Here is a 23,249-nt window from a genome sequence, read left to right on the forward strand (position 1 = left end):
GAGTCCGGATGCAACGGGAGCAACCTAAACGCGTATTCAACATCAATCTTAGCCATCAGAGCTCCCGGGCCGTAAGTACGAACAATCCCCAGTGCCTCGTCAAACGACTGGTACACCACCGAACATTGTTCTGGCGGTATTGCGTCGTTGACAGACGACCCTGACGGGTAAGAGAGATGCTGAATCAGCCTAATAACACCCGGAGTCTTCTTGGGGACTACCCCCACTGGGGAAATGACCAAGTCATCCAATGGGGGCAAGCTAAACGGGCCCTCCATCCTACCCAGTCGCACCTCTTTCCCAACTTTCTCGCGCAAAACTAACGGGAAGGTGCGAGCGGATTGAAGATTTTTGAGGGCCTTGACTTTTACCTTGCCCGCAACCGGCAGGCGGAAACCAAACTTGAAACCCTGAAACAAAAAACTGGCGTCCCGCCTATTTGGATACCATCCCAGCCACTCGGACATGGCATCCAAATTAATTGGCGTTGGGGCCCTGTTGAGCGATCCCGCTCCCGGTGGGTTTTGCATAGCCTTGCTTACCCCTTTGGCCTTGCCGATTGCCCTTAAAACAGTTGGAGGCCAGGTGGAAGCCGCCACATTGCAAGCATGAATGTCGAAAACGACACTGCCTGCCGAAGGAACAGGTCGCATTATTATATGCGAAGCATTTCCCCCTCGCGGTGGCCTGTCCAACCCCGCGATTAGCTGATCTTCCTTTTCTGCCCCCCCCCCCTCCGTGCTAACCCCCTGGGTGGAAGACCCAGTGCGCTGCCCATCCGCCCCCGGATTCCGGGGCTCCTTCACAGCTTGAGAAGCCCGGGTGACCTGTAGCTATACCTCCACTTCTTTGCATCCAAAATCAATTATCTGCAAGCAGGCCTGCTTTTTCCCGAAACTTCTCGTCATACATTCGCCATTCTACTCCCGTTGATGTTCGCTGCATGTCGTGTATCAGGTGCAGGTACCGGATGACGTTCATGTGTTCATCCGGCCTATCCTCCAGATAACACGCCACAAAGACACAGAAACGAGCCAGCCAGTTGTCAAACGAACGGAAAGCTTCAGCTCCCATGCCCTTCTTAGCCTTCGCTGCCTTATACTCCTTCTTCGCGTCCTTAGTCAGCACGAACATATCCACGTAATCGCCTCTAATGATCTTCTTCCGGCAGCTATCCAGCAACCCCCTCAACACTGCCGTATAGTCGCAGTGGACTACTCCGGGCAAATTACGGCGCTTCTTGGCCCTGCGAGCGCTCTCGCTGAGCCGCTTGCGCCTCTTTCGCTTCTCCCGCTGCCCTGCAGCTTTGTTAGCATACTTTGTCGCCCGCTTTTTCGCTCTAGTCGTGCTACTAACCTCGGACGCTTGCGACGATAGGGATGAAGAAGAGGAGGAACTAACCGAACTAGAGCGTGCGCTGGAACCGGATGCCGAATCCTTCACCTCACCTGACGTTGCTGACTGCTCGGACTCGGACTCCTCTGGTGTGGAAACCTCAAAATCCTCGTCGTAGCTCACGTCCACCACAACCTCACCACGAACACCTGAAAAAGACGACAAAGCACGGGACCCGGAAACCACTCCTGGAGCATCCATGGTCGTCTGGGGTACCTCCGCCCCCGACTCGCGTCCGCTCTACGTCCCTACCTGTTGGTTGCCTAACTGTGCCGCGGCCACCCCAGGTCATGGCAAGTGCGTGCTATCCGCTCGACTGCCGACCCCGTCGGCGTGATGGACGGCCTTGCTTCTGCGCGCGCGCCTGAACGCCTCACTGTCTCCGGAGATGCGGCTGCAACCAATGGGCCCAATGCCGCCACCACCTTTGACAGTGCTGAGGCTAACTCCCCGGGAGCCCCCTGGCTGCCCCAAAACTCGTGGCCACTACCAGTGGCAGTCCCCGCAGATGCCATCGTCCGTATTCTGGCCTGTCGGCCAGTGGGCGCTGATAGGGACCCACCGGTAAATAATCAGCTGCCCTCCTGGTGTCCCTTTGGCCCCCTAGCCCTCACCTGCCTGGTCCTCCTCCCATCTTCTCCCCCATCTGCTCCGCGGCCGCCCGCACTCGATAAACTGCCCCTGCTGCCGCTCCCGGTGCGCGTGCCCGGCTCCTTCCGGCTGCAGGGAAGGCACACCTATGGGGCTCTCCAATTCCGCCTAAATATGCCACTCTTTCCCCCCCCCCCCCCTGCTGCTCCCCGCCGGACTCCGGCTGTAAGGGAGGCAGCAGGGGAGACTCATACACCTGAGGCGCCGCTTCCTGTGCGCCGCCCCCCGCCGGACTCCAGCTGTAAGGGAGGCAGCAGGGGAGAATCGCACTCTCGCGTGCGCACGCACCGCCGCTTGCAGACACTCGCCAGCCAGCGGTGGGGAGCACCGCCAGCCAAGCCCCCGTGATAGGCCTTCCTTGACACGCCGCCGCTCTCCGCCCACCCCGTCGCCCTCGGTCGGCATCCGCCCGTGGCCTTGAAAAGGAGGATGGGTGGGAAGACGGGACGGGAGCTTCTGCACGTCGCCCGCTCTGGTCCTGAGGTGGAGGTGAAGGCCGAGGCCCTGCCACCTCACCTCCCCTCCCCCGTGCCCTGCGTCTCTCCTGCTGCCCGCGGCCAGAGATTAACTCCGATCCAAACTCCTGGGGCAGGGGAGACCGCGTCCGCCTAGCTACCGCCGCACTGGTACTCGCGCTGGCGCCAGGGGACTGGGAACGACCAGATGGATACACAGGCCCAGCCGAGGCTCCATCTCCGCCGCCCTCAGAGCGGTAACAAGCCGGGGCCCCGGCCGAACAGAGGGGGCGAGAGGCGGCCATTTATCAAGCAACCACCTACAGGAGTGTACCGGAAGGTAATGTGAAGCAGGAGGGCAAATGACTAAGCTACCTAACACTGTCCTCTACACTGCCTAACCCACTAATGAAAGCACCAAGATTTTTATAACACTCACCAACTAGAAGGCAAACTAAAAGAGACCCCTAGATGACCTATACATCCCTATATATCAGGGGTGGGCAATTATTTCAGCTGAAGGGCCACTTAACACTTTCCAATGAGTATTCGAGGGCCGCCATAGGCATGTGCCAAAAATATAGGGGTGTGGCTTCATGGGGAAGGGGCGTGGCCACAAAACAATACAGATTTATATTAGGCTGCACAACAGCCTCTATTATTCAAATTACTCTGCACAGTAGGTAGAGGTCCCTTTTACACATTACGGCAGGTAGAGCCCCCTTTTACACATTACGGCAGACAGAGCCCCCTTTTACGCATTACGGCAGGCAGAGTCCCTCCTTTTACATATTACGGCAGACAGAGCCCCCTTTTACACACAACTTTGAGAGGAGGGGGGTAATCGGGCGTTACAGACATGGCTCTCTGTCAGCTTTGGTGGGGGTGGACTTTAAGTTGTGGCAGGGAGGAGTGGGGGCGGGTGTGGGGCATTACAGCCCACAGGTCACTATAAGCTTTTGGGGTGGGTTGGATTTTAAGATGCTGCGCTGGCAGTGAGAGGGGGAGTGGGCTCGGGCATAACGGCTCAACCTCACAGTAAACTCCTGCGGCTGCGGGGGGATCGGGCATTACAGCCTGTGGGTCACATGCTCAAGATCAGGAGGACGGCTTTAAATTGCAGCAGCGACATGGAGATGGGAAGGGGGGTCGGGCATTACAGCCCGCGGCTCACCATTAACTCCGGCGGCAGCAGGGGGATCGGGCAGTATTGCCCGCGGCTCACACTCCATCAGGGGTAGGGGGTGGTCACTGGTCAGGCTGCACTGTAAACTGCGCGCCTGTTGCTGGGACGCTCAGTGTTACCTGAGGGGGTGGTGTCTGGGCTCTGGCGGCAGAGTGGGTGGGATCGGGCATTCTCTATCCCCCCCCCTCCCCTGAACTCATATGGCAGTCTCTATGCCGCCCACCCCCCTCCCCTGGACCCATATAGCAGCTTTTAAACAACAGACTCCCTCCCTCCCTAAACACAGGTTGCTATTTCCTCCCCCTACTCGGGACCCCAGCCCCCCTCAAAAGGCAGCGCCAGCTATGAATTTACCAACCTTTGAGTTTGTTTGTTTTTAAGGACAGATCAGCTCCCGCTGCCCAGATGATCCGCTGCCCGCTGGAGAGCTCAGCTCCCGCTGCACGCTGCCCGCATGAGAGATCTGCTGGCCACTGTACAGATCCACACTCTTCTTGATGTGGATCCGCCCCCCGCACCGCCCAGCGCCTGAGACGTCGGAAAGGAAATCCCGGTCAGCAGCCCCTGTGACGTGACCGGGATTTCCTCAGCGGCGCCGCGTCTCTCGGAGCTGCTGTAGCGCAATGAGAAGCGGCTCAGCCAGTCGGGACGCTTGTCATTGCGCACTGGTGGGGGACAGCGGGCCAGGCAGGATCTGTTCGCGGGCTGCATGTTGCCCACCCCTACTATATATGCTGATCCCTCCCCTATCTACCATTGGCTGTAACTTTTCATAACAATTTGTTCCACACCCATCACAGGAGGTTTCACTCTCTCCATTCTTATTTCGTTCTCCATATGTTGACATTATAATGTACTGTATCTTGTGTTGCCTGAAGAACATAATTGCTAACAAACAATGGGGGAGGATTCAATTAAACGTGCTATTAAGTAGCGCCGGGAATAAGTCCACGGAGCTATTCACCCCTCCTGAGGGGCGAGCATAAATCAAACTGGTGCTGTGACATGAATTGTGGGCTTACTACCTGCACTATCAGCATCGCACCTGGCACTTAAGTTTTGGAATGCCGTTTATCATGACTAAATGGTATTCTTGAGGTGCGGTAATCTGCATCTCTCAAGTTAAGTGTCTTGTGTGATATGGGTAATTGAATAGCTCTGGGCACTCATACCCGGCGCTATTCAACAGTGCATTTAATCAAATTCCCCCCAATGTCAGTATCTAGGAATAATTATTATATTGTGAAAAAACATCATATTGCAATTATTACATCAAACAATACTTGTACTAATGTAATAAATGCAAAATAATCATTTTATAAGACCCAGAATGTTGTCCCTTATTCCTATAGACTATGGTGGTCATTCCGAGTTGATCGCTAGCTGCATTTGTTCGCAGCACAGCGATCAGGCTAAAAAATGGCAGTTCTACACATGCGTATGTGGCGCAATGCGCACGCGTGACGTACGGGCGCAACGAAGGATGCAGTTTTGCACAGGGTCTAGCAATGCATTTCAGTCACACTGGTTGCCACAGAGTGATTGACATGAAGTGGCCATTTCTGGGTGGCAACTGACCGTTTTCAGGGAATGTTCGGAAAAACGCTGGCATGCCAGGGAAAACGCAGGCGTGGCTGGGCGAACGCTGGGCGGGTGTGTGACGTTGAATCCGGAACTGAATAGTCTGAAGTGATCGCAAGCGCTGATTAGGTTTTGAGCTACTCTGAAACTACACGAAATTTTTTTGCAGGCGCTCTGCGATAAAAACTTTTGCACTTCTGCTAAGCTAAAATACACTCCCAGTGGGCGGCGGCATAGCGTTTGCACGGCTGCTAAGAACTGCAGCGAGCGATCAACTCGGAATGACCCCTATATTACATAGATCTTCATTTGTTGTATACTAAATAATATATAAATATATAGCAACTGCATCAAGAAGGCAGTGTTTTTCTTACATATTTGTGGGGGCATCCAGTTATATCATCAGCAGTTACCACCACAATATTGACACTAAAATGTCTGAGATGTCGCTATGTGAAATGTTGACATTGTTAGAATGCCAAAGGTTACGCCGACAGGGTTAGAGTTAGGCATTGGCAGAGGTTAGGGTTAGGCTGTGGGGTGGAAGAGTTCTGGGTTAGGTACAAGAGGGAGGGTCAGGGTTAAGGGTAGAGATTAGGATCAGGGATAGGGGGACTGCACTTACCAGAATGCCTTTGTCAGTAATTTGTGCCTGAACTTCATATCACATGACTGCTGGGATTTAGAAGATGAAAATGGAGACACCACTGCTGCCGGGACCAGGTAAGTGACCGCAGGGCCACCAGGGACATTAGGTCTGTGCTCTATCATGTCATCTGTGTAGACAAGATGAATGTCAACAGACTGCATATACAGTAGACATTATGCAAGTTGACATGAAACTGTTGACCTACGGGATTGATCTGCTTTGTCCGAGTCTATGTCGATTCTTGTGTCAATTTAGTCGGCAATTTGACCAAGGCACTTTGTTCTCCATGCACAAAATCATAGATTCCGATTTAAAAGAAACAGTGAGATCATCCTTCAGGAAAGGCTGGCTGGATGCATTCTCACACTCCAATCTCACTATACTTGATAGGACATATCATCAACCAGAAGAACACCAAACCAATTCCATCAACCTAATAGCCAAGCATCTTGAGTCCTATTGGAGAAAGAGTGCTATATAAATAAAAGTATTATTATTATTATTAATACTAGCATATTACTAGCATTTGCCTGTGGCTTAATTCGTGTGGATGTCTGTTAGTGTTCAGCAGAAATAATTTTACAAAGACAGTAGTGCCATCTAATATTGTGATGTATATTTTATATTGTACACATTGATCACATAATGGGTGCATGGTATTGATAATGTAAAATATTACCTTAAAACATAAAGCTATACACTATTACCGTGGAGCCGCTATGGCCGCTAGACTTATTACACACACTACGGACTAAGTACGCTATTTGCGTACTGAGTACCGTATGGGTATGCACTTAGCGTAACAGACGCTGAGCCGTGGGCGCGATGCACGAGTGGCACGGACGCTTACAGATTCACACTTTGTACTAAGCACGCTATTGGCGTACTAGGTACCGTATTGATACGCTATTAGCGTAACAGACGTTGTGCCGTGGGCGTGAGACACGAGCGGCACGGACGCTCACAGAATGATATACAGTAAACCTTTAAGTAATGAAACAGTGTAAGGATGTGCTTATACTTTAAACCTTAGCAGTCTAGTACTGCAACGATGTAATACCTTAAACACCTTAACAATGCCTATACACCTTATAGCGATTGAGACGCTAAGAAAGCCCTTTGCAGAAAAGTGAAAACACAACACCGGTTTGTGTGAACCACTGGGCTCTAACACCACAGCGGATTATTCAGAGAAAAGGGGTAAACAGATACAAGTTATACACTACAGGCTAACAAGGAAATCTAACAGAATAACAGAGAATAATGGCTACAGAGAATATACATACGTGGGGAATCGTTCGCAAGTGCGTCCTGGACCAGTCCTCAGCTATCAGGGAGAAAGCCTTCAGAGTCTTGAGTCCGGCCAGGCAACAGTGGTCTTTTTATACACAGCATACATTCACAATACAATGGTCCCTGTAATCTCATTGTTCATTGGACACAGGGATGTGTCTCTACATTACAGCAAAGGTCATAGGTGGATTTGAACAGGTAGGCGATGTCCTTTCCCAACTGCTCTGGTGGGTGGTATCCTCAGGATTCTCGCCGCATGTGTAATTTACAGCAAATACAGTTAATGTTCATAATCTACTTTTGTACATAACTATACGCAGGAGCAAGCGATCTTTTCCTAACTAACACCGGAATGTTACCCTTAAAATACCCTACAGCTGGATACTAGACATCACCTATCAACCTTTGTCTGACCCTTCCTATCATGCAAAGATGAATCTCTCCGTCCAGGAACTGTTTAAACTAACATTACTCGCTGACATGATCTAAGGGAACTATGTCTACAAAATGCACTATTTGGGTTAATTATGCTATGTTCGAGTCGCACGCTACACGCTCACAAACTCCGCCGTAAATACACATATCATGCGCACGAGTCGCCGGAGCGTCTCCTACGCAACTTGCGGACATGTGTACGCACGGGGGACCGGGTGCACGAGCAGCGTGCACGTGCATGAGGGGTTAGTACAATGGACATGTATTACAATATTTTTCGACTTTGACAGTCCACCCTTTGGCAGTCAACAATAACTGCCACAATCTAAACATTTAAGCAGAAAAATATACAATACATATGATATACCTATATATGATTGGGTGGAGGGAGGAGAGGAGTAGGCAGGAAATGTATGGCCTAGTGAGATAGTAAAAGCATGTATGTATGAACTTCATGTCTGGGGGGGCATGTATCATCGTGCCGTACATGTTCTAGATAAGCTTCGAGGTATTGCGAAGTATACATTAAATCCTTCTTATCCCGTATTAAGGGTCTGTAAGTGGGCCAACAAACACTACCGAGCTCTTTTCGGCTTCTTGTTCCAACAAATGGGGTGCACATTTTAGTTGATGATACATGGAAGGGGAAAACATGTGAATGCTAATATATGTACCTATGTCACCTGTCGACAATGTGTGTCACTACCTGAAGGTTGTAGAGATGAAGATAAGAAACATGTCACAAATACATTCACATAATAATGTGTGCAAGTGTCCTTGGGTGTCTGTTGAAGTCTTGTCCGGATAGGTGTATCCTTGCTGTCGGTGATAATCAAAGTCTTTCAAGTGTCCATAAAAAGTCTTTTAAAGTCTCTAAAGTGTCTCTCAAAGTCTGTGGATATGTCCATCAAAGGTCTGTAGTCTTCTTCCTCAAAGTCTGTAGTCCTCTTCCGAATGGATGTCTTTTTGCTTGGGAGAAAAACAAAGGAGAAACGGGTGAAAGAAACGGACCGTGGAATCACGTCTTATCACAACATTGTCTCAATTGATGGGTCATAAATTAAACCAGTTATTGTAACAATGCCCTCGCTCCTCAAACTCATCACTTTGGTACTGTGCTTGCGCCGTGTTAAAAATTGAACACATCTAAATATCAAACCAATCATTATGACAACTCCCAGCATACAAAGGAGAAACTTTCCTACATTCACGATAACATTTTGAGCCCATTCTCCTAAACCTGAGAACCAATTGCGTGGGTTCAACCATGAAACCCAGCCAGTCAGTTCATTACTCACAGCAGTAAGGGTAAGGTTGTGTCTCCTTCGGAACTCCCACTTCAATTGCAAGATATCGTCCATCTTTTGGTCTATGACCTCGGTTGGGTCATCAGTGCTGTTTGTGATATATGTACAGCACTTCACACCATACTGAGTTGCTAGGGTGACACAATACCCGCCCGTCACCGCTGTGATGTAATTGAGAACCATCCTGTGCTGAATCAGTTCCGTTTTGTAAGCTTGCAGTATACCTGAAGGTGTCATCAAACACCTCGGTGATATTGTCTATCAGGTTCGCAAGCGCATGAATATACCTAAAATTTATAATTCCTCTGGCGGTACGGGTGATATCTAATGCGAGTAGGAATTGAATCCCGGTGGATTCGTGGATCAAATTAGAGGCTGCGTGCTCTGTCCTATCTATAAGGTGTCTCTTAACGATGTGTTCGTAGTGAGTGTGAGTGTAAGGAGCTTGAGCATTGCGGTGAATGTCTTTCATCTTATTATGGGTAATGGTCATTACTTCTGGCAACACTCTCCCAATGTAACACAATCCCTCTGAGTTTGGGGCAAGCCACTTATATGCCTTCCTCCCACATATGAAATATGCATCATCGGGGAGAACATATGGGACAGAATATGACATCACCATATTGCAAACCTTCCAGGTAAAAAATCCTATCCCTAACTATCTCATCTGTTCAGTACACGTATCAGGCTATATGATATGCGCACAGTATCCTGGAGATACTTCTCCAACCCGCATGGTCCTACTTCCTAGAGTGTACCTATACCGAAAATATCTCCCACCGTCGGCTATCTGGCATATAAATTCAGGGTCTATGGGCATTCTATCGGCTCTGTGTGAAAATGCCATGGTTTGGTTGTTCCATGTCACTTACCAATTTCCCGGCTTTCGGGGATTGGAAATGTTAAAACATATTAAGGACCTATCCACATGATATTGGTGGAGCTTCAAACTAGGAGGCCTAGAAATATTAAATTTCTTGTCCACCGGTCTCCCACCCCTTAATTCAAGTACCTCATCTATTGTTAAGGGATATGGTACTAGTCCTGACTTGCTCTGACCTTGAGGTACTTGCGAACACACCCAGCATTCTGTTTGGTTTAAAACCTTACTGTTATGTACACCAGTGCCTGCAGGAAAGTACTGGTGTCAGAACTGTTATGTACACCAGTGCCTGCAGGAAAGTACTGGTGTCAGAACTGTTATGCACAACAAATGGACTCACAGACAGACTGGGGAATATGACATAACGTACACAGAAGGTGATAGGGTAACAAAATACACACAAAGTGAACAGAGAAGCCCAGAGGCTAAGGAACTGGGTATCTCCCTTGTATTAGAAATGCTCAGATGGGAAAAGCAAGATGTTGTGTTTTAATACATAGAGAACCCGAAATGCTGTTGCTAAGGGCAACAGCAAAACCCTAAAGGGTTACCAACGGGTGTGGCAGTAAACTCCTTGGTCAGAGATGGAATGATAGACACAAGGAGAGTCTCCACAATCCTAATTCTCACTTGCAGTGCACAGGTTCAGTTTACTGCCACTAAACTGACCCCTGACACCTAGCACAGTGAGACAGGATTAGACAGGCAAGTCTTAGAATACAGCCGCAAACTTGCTAAGTTCACAGAGTAGTAACAGAACCCCAGCAAGCTAAACGACTGACTCCAGTCTTACTGCTAGGTCTGGATTGGCAGAGTGTAATACCAAATCCCCAGGCCTATTTGCAGTAAGCAACAAACAAATACAAAGCTACACAGTACTGGCTAACTTTCAGGAACTGACTAACCAACAAAGATTCAGCAGCATCTGCTTAACCTGGAAAGAGGCCTTATAAAGCAGGTGCTGTCCACGCCCCACTCAGACCTCACAGACTGTGAGTACAAAAACCAGCACCGGATCCCCTGCCGTGCACAGAGCCTATAACCACTGCACAGCAAAAGACCTGAACCGGAGTATCAGCTACGCTCAGGTTACTCCGCTAGTACTTGTCTCCCGGTTGCCATGACGACGTGGCAGCACAGGGCAGGAGACCCTAACACTTACCCACTAATGAGTGATAGTCACTCAATGGATACCGGTCCATGTTGATATTAAGGCTGGACTGACATCTCTGGATTTATCCGTCCTCAACTATGTTTTCACAATTTCTACAGATACAATTCTCCTCAGCTAACAATCCTTCACAATGTCTCCTAGTGTCATGACTACCAGATCGTTTTCTGATACTCGCCTTTGCTCGGTGACTGTGTTGCTCTTGGAATTCTACTAATCCGTCCTTGTCATCAGAACCCATTCCAGATCCTTTCTCGACCTCTCTGGCACTCTCACCGAAATAGACTGTTCTGGTCAACAACAGTGTCAACAGGAAAACCCGGAACGCAGTCTCTTGGGGTAAGTCCATCTTGCAGGAGGAGAAAGAAAGAGTGGTAATGGGAGGTAAAGAAAATAATAGAAGGGAAAGAAAACTGGTGCGACAACCGCCTCTGATCTTGTAGTTCTCTGTGCTCAGGTGCCGTGACAGCAGTCCTGCCTCTCAACCTTCCCGGAACAGGCACTCCAGTGATACGATTTCCTCTACACTCTGCTCTTTGTCACGGGCTTTCTCTGGGTCAGCGACCTTCTTACAGTGGGACGAGTGGACCCAAGTCTCTCTTTCGGCAACCTTCAATGCTGTCGTGCTGGTCTGTAAGACTTGGTACGGTACTTCCCACCGGTCAATCAGGCAACCTGAGCGTAGAAAATTTTGAATCATTACATAATGCCCAGGTTCAATGTCATGACAATTACTGTCTGGCAGATCAGGAATCACCAGCTTTAGATTGCTGTTTTAAATTCCTCAACTACTTGCTCATCTTAACCAAATACTTTACAGTCACTTAATTATTGCATTTCAAATCATCCTGGGGGTCAATCATTACATGGGGTTGTCGACCAAAAAGAATCTCAAAGGGTGACAGGTTAAGAGGGGACCTGGGAGTGGTTCTGATGCTGTACAATACAAGTGGCAAAGCTTCTGGCCACAACAATCCAGTTTCAGCCATCACTTTGCTCAGCTTGTTCTTAATAGTGCTGTTTACTCTTTCCACTTTCGTACTCGCCTGTGGGCGGTACGGAGTATGCAGCTTACTATTAATTCCCATTAATTTGCACATTACCTGAAAGACTTCACCTGTAAAATGGGTACCCCTATCACTTTCAATTATCCTAGGGATACCATATCTGCACACAAATTCCTGCACAATTTTCTTTGCAGTAAACACAGCAGTATTTGTGGCAGCGGGGAACGCTTCTACCCAATTTGAAAACACATCAATACAAACCAACGCATACTTTAAATTTCTACAGGGTGGCAATTGTATGAAATCAATTTGTATTACCTGAAAAGGGCCGTCTGTTGGCGGGATATGGGATGGTTCTGTTGGTATTGACTTTCCAATATTCTTCCTCAAGCAGGTAAGGCATGTCATTGCTCTCTTACCCGCATGAGAAGAGAATCCTGGCGCGCACCAGTAGGCTCTTACCAACTTGCACATACCCTCTTTGCCTAGATGAGTCAGACCATGTGCCGCCTCAGCTAAACTTGGAAGGTATGCTCTGGGAGCCACTGGCTTACCCTGTCCATCTGTCCAGAGTCCTGAGGACTCCTGGCCATATCCTTTTGACCTCCAGACTGCCTTTTCCTGTGGGGAACACAAATTTTGCATTTCACTCAATTTTTGTGTGTTGACGGTATTGAATACCATCAGTTGTGTGATGTCTGTCTGTATGGGGGTGCTGGCTGCTGATTTAGCAGCTTCGTCTGCCCGGCTGTTACCAAGTGACACTGGGTCTTGGCTGTACGTGTGGGCTTTACACTTGATAACAGCCACTCTGTCAGGTTCCTGTATCGCTGCAAGAAGTCTTTTGATGTGGGTCGCATGCGCTACGGGCGTGCCAGCTGCCGTCATGAAATTTCTGAGGCGCCATAGGGCCCCAAAATCATGCACTACTCTAAAGGCATACCTAGAATCCGTGTAGATATTGGCTGACTTACCCTTAGCCAATTCACACGCTCTGGTTAGGGCGACCAACTCAGCAACTTGTGCTGAGTGAGGTGGGCCCAGGGGTTCCGCTTCTATGGTACCTTTGTCATCTACGACTGCGTATCCAGTACACAAATCTCCCGAGTCCGTCTGTCTGTGGCAACTACCGTCAGTGTAAAAAGTAAAATCTACGCCTTCCAGTGGGTTGTCACTAATGTCAGGCCTTGCAGTGAAAGTTTGGTTCAAATATTCCATGCAATCATGTGTGTCAGTGTCTGTACTAAATCCTCCTTCACCATCACTCTCATCCTCCACCCTTTGTGCCTGTCCAGGCACACCTGGGAGATACGTTGCAGGATTTAGTGCGCTGCATCTCCTTATGGTGATGTTTACAGGGGCCATTAGTGCTAATTCCCACCTTGTAAACCGTGCTGATGAGACGTGTCTGGTTTGGGCAGAATTCAGTAAGGCTGACACTGCATGAGGTGTATGGATGGTCAGGTTGTGTCCTAACACTACATCTTCACTTTTATTCACTAGCAATGCTATCGCTGCCACACTTCGCAAGCATGTGGGGAGAGACCGTGCTACAGTGTCCAATTGTGCACTGTAGTAAGCTACCGGCCTGCTGGCATCACCATGTCTCTGGGTTAAAACACCTGCCGCACACCCAGCACTCTCCGTACCGTATAATTCAAAGGGTTTCCCATAATCTGGCATACCTAATGCTGGTGCCTGTGATAGGCACTGTTTGAGTCTCTCAAATGCCAGTACGGACTCATATGTGTGCGAAATCCGATCTGGTTTATTTGACGAGACCATCTCTTGCAAAGGTAAGGCTAGTATGGAAAACCCTGGGATCCAGTTTCGGCAATACCCACACATTTCTAGGAAAGTGCGGATCTGTTGCTGGGTTTGTGGCAGAGTCATGTCGCGAATCGCCTGTATTCTCTCAGCGGTGAGGTGTCTCAGTCCTTGTGTTAAGCAATGTCCCAAATATTTTACCTTGGTCTGGCATAACTGCAACTTGTCCTTTGAAACCTTGTGTCCCGTATCAGAAAGATGAAACAAAAGCTGTTTTGTGTCTCTCAAGGACGATTCGAGTGAATCAGAACACAGCAGTAAGTCATATACATACTGTATTAATACTGATCCGCTCTCAGGTTGAAAGGATTGTAAACAGTCATGCAAAGCCTGTGAGAAAATACTTGGGCTGTCAATGAAACCTTGTGGTAAACGAGTCCAGGTGTACTGTACTCCTCTGTATGTAAATGCAAACAAGTATTGGCTGTCAGGGTGCAGAGGGACCGAGAAGAAGGCGGCGCAGAGGTCAATAACAGTGAAAAATTTCGCAGTAGGAGGGATTTGCATAAGGATGACAGCTGGATTTGGCACTACGGGGAATTGGCTCTCAACTATTTTGTTTATCCCCCTTAGATCCTGCACTAGTCTGTAACCCCTCCCCCCACTCTTTTTCACAGGGAAGATGGGACTATTGGCAGTGCTGGACGTCCTAACTAGGATGCCCTGTTGCAGCAAGCGCTCTATGATTGGGTACACTCCTAACTCCACCTCTGGCTTCAGAGGATACTGTGGGATTTTTTGAGCTATCCTACCATCTTTTACTTGAACTACTACAGGAGCTACATTTGCCATCAATCCAGTGTCTTGTCCTTCTTTGGTCCAGAGGGACTCCGGTATCTGGGAGATCATTTCCTCTACCTTGGATGGACGCCTGTCTGTAACAGCAGTGTTTGACATTAACCTTTGTGGGGAGTCTAACATATCCTGCTCTTCCTGAGCGTGATTCTCGGGTATATCTAAGAAGACACCTTCAGGAGTACAATATATGACACACCCCATCTTACACAGTAAATCTCTCCCAAGTAGATTAGCCGGAGCCGATGCAGCTAGCAAAAAGGAGTGCTTGGTCAAAGGCCCTATCGTAATCTCTGCTGGTTTACTTAAAGGGTAGTGTTGTACCACTCCTGTTACTCCCATTGCTGGAATTGTTTTACCCGTGGTTTTCATACCCACCATTGAATTTAACACTGACTTGGCCGCCCCCGTATCTACAAGGAAGGGTAGTGATCTACCAGCTACATCAATTGTGACCTCAGGTTTACTTCCAAGGCTCGCAATTAATTTCACTGGCTGCAGACTACAGGTGTGGCCCCACCCCTATGGTGTGTGGTGTCCCCCCCGAAGCGCGCTGGCAGCTACAATATGTGAGGGGGGTAACTGAGAATTTTCAGAGACCTGCCAGTCTCTCTTTGGTGGGTACCTCTTTGTTTCCCCTGTATGTGGTTCATGACTTCTCCTCTGCGGTTCCTGATCCCAATTTCGTGCGTCATACTGTGTGTCATGTTGTGGTCTAGGGGGTCGATATACCTTATGTGGGTCTTTAAAATTACAGTTTCGTGCGTAATGTCCTTCTCTCTGACATTTAAAACATGTTATCACATACGACTTACCAACAGGGGTCTGGGGTTTAGGCTGATGTGGCTTCGTTGTCAGGGCTTTGATACTTACTGTCATCAGCTTATCCCCCTGTGACTCCCTGTGCCTAATGATGTTCCGATCATGCTCAATAGCGGACTCTCTCAAGGCAGCCACCGAGATACCTCTCCAGCTAGGTTGAGTGGTTTGTACCCTGGTTCTCAACACTTCCTTTAACCCGTCCATTAATACAGACACTGCTACCTCCCTATGGTGTACATTATCCTTAATGTCTTCGATCCCAGTAAATCTAGCCATTTCCTGCAGTGCTCGATGGAAATAGTCAGAGGCAGTTTCACCTTCCTTTTGTCTAATGGAGAAAATTTTATTCCACTTGACAACAGTTGGGAAATATATTCTTAGTTGCAGATTGATCTGTTTTACATTCTCCTGATTGTACTCATCAGTGAGAGGTACTTCTGCATCTAATTTACAGTCAGTGATGAATTTCACGGGGTCAATATTGGAGGGCAAACATGCTCTTAGCACTGTCCACCAATCTTTGTTATTGGGTTCGGTGGCGTTACCTAGTTCTCTAATAAACCTCTGGCATGCGGCTAGATCTTTCCTGGAATCGGGAAATTCCAGACATAATTGTCATCAATTCTGTCCGGGACCAGGGGCAATGCATAGCAATGTTCCTGATGGGAGTGATTCCCAGAGCGTCAGTCTTTCCATTGGGGACTGCGATCACCCTGACAGGATTCAGTTCAATTACATCACTCTGTGTTGACTCTACAATGTGAGGTGCAATGGTTTCTGCATAATGTACAGTACCGTACTTACCTGTGGACACGATCTCACCTGTCCCTCCACTAGGGGCCTTCGCTACTGCTCTTACTAGTTGGGCCGTGCCCACTTGAGTATCTTGTATGGTGGCTGCTAAAGAGAGTGCCGATATCGTGCTGCGCTCATCTTCTTGGTCGCAGTCCTGAGGGAAGTTTAGGATGGGATACAACTTGCATGGGTTAGCATTTGCATTAATACATTTATCTACTTTACTCTTATCGTCATTAATACATTTATTAAGTGCACTCTTATCGAATACCAGTATGCCATTCTCTGTAGCCATTTTCTCCCCTGTAATGTACGGTGGGGGTGGTGCAGTTGCTATCAGTTTCCTGCTAGGGTTGGAACCAGCTGCTTGAGCTAATCCCCGTTGTATCTCACCCTCCTGTTGCCATAACTGTAAACAATCATAATGTCTAATCCTTTGTTTTCCGGATTTTATCAGACATATCCTTCTCCTTAAATTTTGCAACACCTCAGGACTAAAACTGCCTACCTTAGGGAACGGTTCCCTATCTTCCACAGTCATACGTTCCCATTCATAGCATAAGACCTCTGCGTGTGATCCATATTTCTCACACATTATGTACCTCGCCGACCCTTTAGGCCGCGGAATTTCAACCTGAACTCTGGTTGATCGTCCCTTACTTGAGCAACTGGCCCCCATTCTTTTGCAGGTATTGCCTTCTCAGCTAATTCCTACAAAAACCAAATTACTCAATATAAGGCAATGGTGAAAGTTCTCAGAGCGCTCTCACTCACTCTCGCCCACGTTGGGCAATAGACCCACACACTGTTCCTAGTGCTGGTCGTACCCAACCTAGGGCCCCTGTGTAACCGCTATTTACTGAGAGCGTGTGGGAGTGTGCTACCCCTCCCAGAAAATATCAGTTGTTGGAGATTTCCTGAGTGAACAGCGAAACTCCCTTAAAATAAAAAAAAAACTGTTACACAAATCACGTCTGCGTGTACAAATAGCATCTATGATCCCGCGATTTTACGCAAATGGCGTAATGGGTATCAAGTTGAACCAACTATTGCACACACTAACGTGCGGTACATTCGCACTGCGTATAAGTAACTATTACTTATCCGCCGGACGACCAACGGAATCGATTGTTTAGGCTGCGAAACCTCAGCCGGAGCGTATTCTCTAAACGGGCCTATATGGGTACTACGCAAACCCCCGGGGCTGCGCTCTCACCGCTGACCTTTCTCAGGCCACAGTTTTCAGAGCTTCGCTTGACTTAGTCAGCGGATTTCGGACTTCGCTGACCTCTTGGTCTGCTGTTAAACTTGCTACCTTGCTCCTTTATACCTTATACAATGTTAAACGTGAGACAGCCAATCTCACGCCACCAAGTGTTCACTTCACTGGTGTACTCCTACGGGATCCCGACTTCTGGGTTCACAAAACCTTTATTTGCACACTCACGCTCGTTCACTCATATACACTTTGATTTTTCTGTACAGAAAATTAACTTTCATTCAGGTGAAACAGCCTAGTCCCAGAGGTGATGCAATAAGAGAAGGTTCTTTTAAACTAAATTTTGGACACTGATCAATTTGTGCTATTATCGCGTGGCTACCGTATCGCCTAAACTAAAACAATGCTATCGCGCTATTTGTATTAAGTGGGCGTATCTGTACGCACATTGCGGAAAATACGCCACGTGTGTAGGCCTTTGCGTTGCGTACGCAGTATCGCACGCTGTCCGAGACACGTGTACAATGGCCGTATACGTCCGCAGTAATACAAATACCACACTTCTATAAATGTAAATGATATTTAACTATAATCGCTTACCAACACCACACAGTATCTCCTGTATAAACCTTTATAACTAGGTCAGGCTGCGTGTGTGTTTTACACGTACTCCCTTAAATATTACTTTTTATTCTTAACTAAATAGCAACAAATTTTTCAGCACGTAATCAATGCTAATGGCAACAAGCGAGTAGATATGCAAAATACACAAATAAAATACAGGTGTGTGCGTGTGTTACGTGTGTTGCGTGCGCAGTTGGCACCAAACAGAAATTTAACAGATTTAAAAAAAACAATAGCTTTACGTTCTTACCTTTCGGATCCCACCAGCATCCCTACAAACCATGCGGAGCAGACGCTTATCTAATCAGCACTAGTGTATCCCCGACCAAGAAAAGGCTAACAGGGGATACTATCTTCCCGCCCTTTGCTGATAGATAAAGTCTGCCTTGTCCTGCTAGGCTGCGGATATGAGGAGTACCGGACGATGCCCCCAATTGATAATGTCAAATATTACCTTAAAACATAAAGCTATACACTATTACCGTGGAGCCGCTATGGCCGCTAGACTTATTACACACACTACGGACTAAGTACGCTATTTGCATACTGAGTACCGTATGGGTACGCACTTAGCGTAACAGACGCTGAGCCGTGGGCGCGACGCACGAGCGGCATGGACGCTCACGGATTCACGCTTCGTACTAAGCAGGCTATTGGCGTACTAGGTACCGTATTGATACGCTATTAGCGTAACAGATGCTGTGCCGTGGGCGTGAGACACGAGCGGCACGGACACTCACAGAATGATATACAGTAAACCTTTAAGTAATGAAACAGTGTAAGGATGTGCTTATACTTTAAACCTTAGCAGTCTAGTACTGCAACGATGTAATACCTTAAACACCTTAACAATGCCTATACACCTTATAGCAATTGATACACTAAGAAAGCCCTTTGCAGAAAAGTGAAAACACAACACCGGTTTGTGTAAACCACTGGGCTCTAACACCACAGCGGATTATTCAGAGAAAAGGGGTAAACAGATACAAGTTATACACTACAGGCTAACAAGGAAATCTAACAGAATAACAGAGAATAATGGCTACAGAGAATATACATACGTGGGGAATCGTTCGCAAGCGCGTCCTGGACCAGTCCTCAGCTATCAGGTAGAAAGCCTTCAGAGTCTTGAGTCCGGCCAGGCAACAGTGGTCTTTTTATACACAGCATACATTCACAATACAATGGTCCCTGTAATCTCATTGTTCATTGGACACAGGGATGTGTCTCTACATTACAGCAAAGGTCATAGGTGGATTTGAACAGGTAGGCGATGTCCTTTCCCAACTGCTCTGGTGGGTGGTATCCTCAGGATTCTCGCCGCATGTGTAATTTACAGCAAATACAGTTAATGTTCATAATCTACTTTTGTACATAACTATACGCAGGAGCAAGCGATCTTTTCCTAACTAACACCGGAATGTTACCCTTAAAATACCCTACAGCTGGATACTAGACATCACCTACCAACCTTTGTCTGACCCTTCCTATCATGCAAAGATGAATCTCTCCGTCCAGGAACTGTTTAAACTAACATTACTCGCTGATATGATCTAAGGGAACTATGTCTACAAAATGCACTATTTGGGTTAAATATGCTATGTTCGAGTCGCACGCTACACGCTCACAAACTCCGCCGTAAATACACATATCATGCGCACGAGTCGCCGGAGCGTCTCCTACGCAACTTGCGGACATGTGTACGCACGGGGGACCGGGTGCACGAGCAGCATGCACGTGCATGAGGGGTTAGTACAATGGACATGTATTACAATATTTTTCGACTTTGACAGTATGCAGTGTGGGGGCCTGCACACTTTGCCCCCATTATAAATACGCCAATGATATGCTGTTTAAAATCAAGGGCCCTCATTCCGAGTTGTTCGCTCGTTAGATTTTTTCGCAACGGAGCGATTAGTCACAAACTGCGCATGCGCAATGTTCGCAGTGCGCCTGCGCCAAGTAAATTTGCTAAAATTTTGGTATTTTACTCACGGCCTAACGAAGAAATTTAATCGTTCTGGTGATCGGAGTGTGATTGACAGGAAGTGGGTGTTTCTGGGCGGAAACTGGCCGTTTTATGGGTGTGTGCGAAAAAACGCTTGCGTTTCTGGGAAAAACGCGGGAGTGTCTGAAGAAACGGGGGAGTGTCTGGGTGAACGCAGGGTGTGTTTGTGACGTCAAACCAGGAACGAAACTGACTGAGCTGATCGCAGTGGAGGAGTAAGTCTCGAGCTACTCAGAAACTGCTAAGACCTTTCTATTAGCAATTCTGCTAATCTTTCGTTCGCAATTCTGCTATGCTAAGATTCACTCCCAGTAGGCGGCGGCTTAGTGTGTGCAATGCTGCTAAAAGCAGCTAGCGAGCGAACAACTCGGAATGAGGGCCAAGGTTCCAATTGCAGGTCTGAATTACTCCATAGAGGGTTATTAAGAGATGGTCACACCTGTGGCTCTGCAGTAGCCATGGGGACACTTCTGCAGTTGCAGCCTTCCTGGCAACTAGTAATGTTAGACTCAGTATTCAGGACACAGAGAAGCTGATTGAGTCACCAGAGTGGTCGAGTGCACTCACAAGGACTCGGCTTGAACAAATGGAGCAGCAGCAGGTTTGCCACCATCTACCCCAGTATCTACACTGTGGTCACCAGTGAGGGAGCATGCCGCTGCCTGATGGAAATAATGGGTAGCCCTGGACAGAGAGTCTGCAGGTGGTTTACTGCTGACCTCAAGTTATGGCCAGGGCCCAGTGGTTATCAGAAGGGTGTATCCAGTACATCCAGCTCAGGTGAAATATGTAGAAGTGATATTTGTCGGCTTGCAGGGTGGATGTGGTTGAAGATCAAAGTGACTTCAGTAATCCAACATGTTTCAGTCGACACAGAAGTATTTTTCAAGGATGTTGGCTGTGTCACAATAGATCCCTTCAGGAGGAATAGTGAACCTGGATGTTGACACTATTGGTACACAGCAGAATGGGAGGTGTGTGTGTCTGTGGGGGGGAGGGGGGGGGGTCATGGTAACATTATTATTTTGGGAGAAACAGAAAGGATATTTTACCTGTACAGGGTTACTTGAGAGGTTTATTATTTTTAATCTTATTACTAGTTAGAAGCCGTCAAAATGACGGAACAACATTCTTGCTGAAACGCGTAATCATAGCCAAGTCTTTTGCAGTATAATGCAAAGGATGGATAAGCATGGATTAATGGAGGTGCCACGGTAACACCACCCCTGTCCTGCCCCCATTCTGCCTCTGGTCCACCCCCTACTCATGTCATAGCCCCGCTCCCCTACTGAGCTGACCTGGCTGCTCTCTCCTGAAGAGAACAGCCAGAATGTCGGCATGTATGGAACTAGAATCAGGTAACGAAGGTTGCTCAAGGATGTTATAAGGAAGTAAAAGGACAATGGAGTTTGGTAATGGAGCCTATACTGGGCACAGGAGAGCACTCAAGAACTTCCTTATATTGGTGGAGGTTTCAATTTGGCGCCAAATGTGATGGCTCTTTAAATTTCAAACAGAGCAGTGCGCATGTCCCTATGGGAGCCACGGGCAACTGTTGCCGCCAGAGGAGGAGAACACCAGCCAGAAGGCTGGCCAGAGAGCTACGGCAGCAGGCGTGGCTTAGGTTTATTGAAGTTGCACCACAACTCACATGGACAACGATCATCAGTTCAAATACGGTATGTGGGAAATGTATAAACATAAACTTTAGTGACATGTTTCACAGGCACACAGCCCGCTTCCTCAGACTATCTAGATATAAGCATTATGTATAAGAACATTATCCAAAAATATACAACAGATAGTAAGATAATTCATAAAAATAATTTTCCTAATGAGCATAATGGATTACTTGGCACTTGATCTGCACTACAAACACATGCCACACCAGCACTGTTGTACTGTACATATCTGTGTCTTGCAGCTGATTCACTGTCATTGATCAGCAGCAGTCTCTGCTCTCTGCCTGCCTGATGTGCCACCGGAGCTCTGCTCCAGCGGTAGTAGGCAAGGAGGTAGTGTTACAGGAGGTTTGATACATCTCCCCCCAAGTGATAGCAATTTGTAGGCATCAGCAATAAAATGCTTTGCACATCTTGACACTTAAAATAATAAGGAAAGTGGGCGCTGATGCAGTGCAGTCACAGCTATTGTGCCGCTGTCCGTTACTATATAACCAATGCTATGTGTCCTGGAAGTAAGCCAGTGATTAATCACATTTTGTAATTTTGTGAAACCATATGGGGCATATTCTCAAACAGTTGCTGAATGTGTATTATTGCCGTCCTGTTTGCTCTTTGCAGCTTGGAGCTGTTGCCCATTGGGCATTTACTTGCCGACAAACAGTTGCCGCCACCACCAGTGCTATTTTTCTATTTTCTGGAAGAATAGGTTCAGGAACGTTGGGTCTGGGGGTGGAGCTATTAAAAAATATATTATTTATATATTGTTTTAACAACGCCACCCCTAGACAACTATATAGATATATAGGACACTTTTCGTAAACATAACGGCATTTATTAATGCTGTATTTTGAAAAAACTCATAGAGGACTGCTCTCCTGGCAATAGCTGTCCTTGGTGATAGGAGAACTTCGGGTCTGGGACTGAGAGTCGACAGCACAAAGGTCGACGCCAATTGGTCGACACACCTTAGGTCAACATGGACAAAAGGTCGACAGGAACAAGGTCGACATGGAAAAGGTCGACATGAGTTTTTAATGTTTTTTTGGTGTCGTTTTCTTCGTAGAGTGACCGGGAACCCCAATTAGTGCACCGCGTCCCCTCGCATGGCTCGCTTCGCTCGCCTTGCTTCGGGCATGGTGCCTTCGCTTCGCTCGGCACACTTTACCGTTCCAATCGTAGTCCACGTGGATCGTTAAGTATGAAAAGGTTCAAAAAAAGAAAAAAATCGTGAAAAACTCATGTCGACCTTTTTCCATGTCGACCTTGTTCCTGTCGACCTTTAGTCCATGTCGACCTAAGGTGTGTCGACCAATTGGCGTCGACCTAAGGTGTGTCGACCTTTGTGCTGTCGACCTGAAGTCCGGATACAGAGAACTTCCAGGTTTAGGAAGCGTGAGTCCTTATGAACATGCGTTAACGCAAACTCCGTGGGAGAGGGTGGGGGGTGGGAGGGCGGTT

General features: G+C 47.7%; 1 protein-coding gene across 2 annotated transcripts in view; it reads right to left on the reverse strand.

Moving 5' to 3' along the window:
• The window catches only part of MACC1 (MET transcriptional regulator MACC1), a 113,456-nt gene extending 103,314 nt beyond the window's left edge, over positions 1-10,142 (reverse strand). For both annotated transcript variants that reach the window (XM_063921751.1, XM_063921752.1), the window contains exons 1-2: positions 6,123-10,142; positions 5,894-6,044 (exon numbers count right to left, since the gene is read on the reverse strand). The gene's annotated coding sequence lies outside the window, so the exon portion shown is untranslated. The remainder of the gene's footprint in view (positions 1-5,893; positions 6,045-6,122) is intronic.
• Positions 10,143-23,249: the final 13,107 nt, after the last annotated feature.

Source organism: Pseudophryne corroboree, chromosome 5 (assembly GCF_028390025.1).
Source record: "Pseudophryne corroboree isolate aPseCor3 chromosome 5, aPseCor3.hap2, whole genome shotgun sequence".
NCBI classification, from domain to species: domain Eukaryota; kingdom Metazoa; phylum Chordata; class Amphibia; order Anura; family Myobatrachidae; genus Pseudophryne; species Pseudophryne corroboree.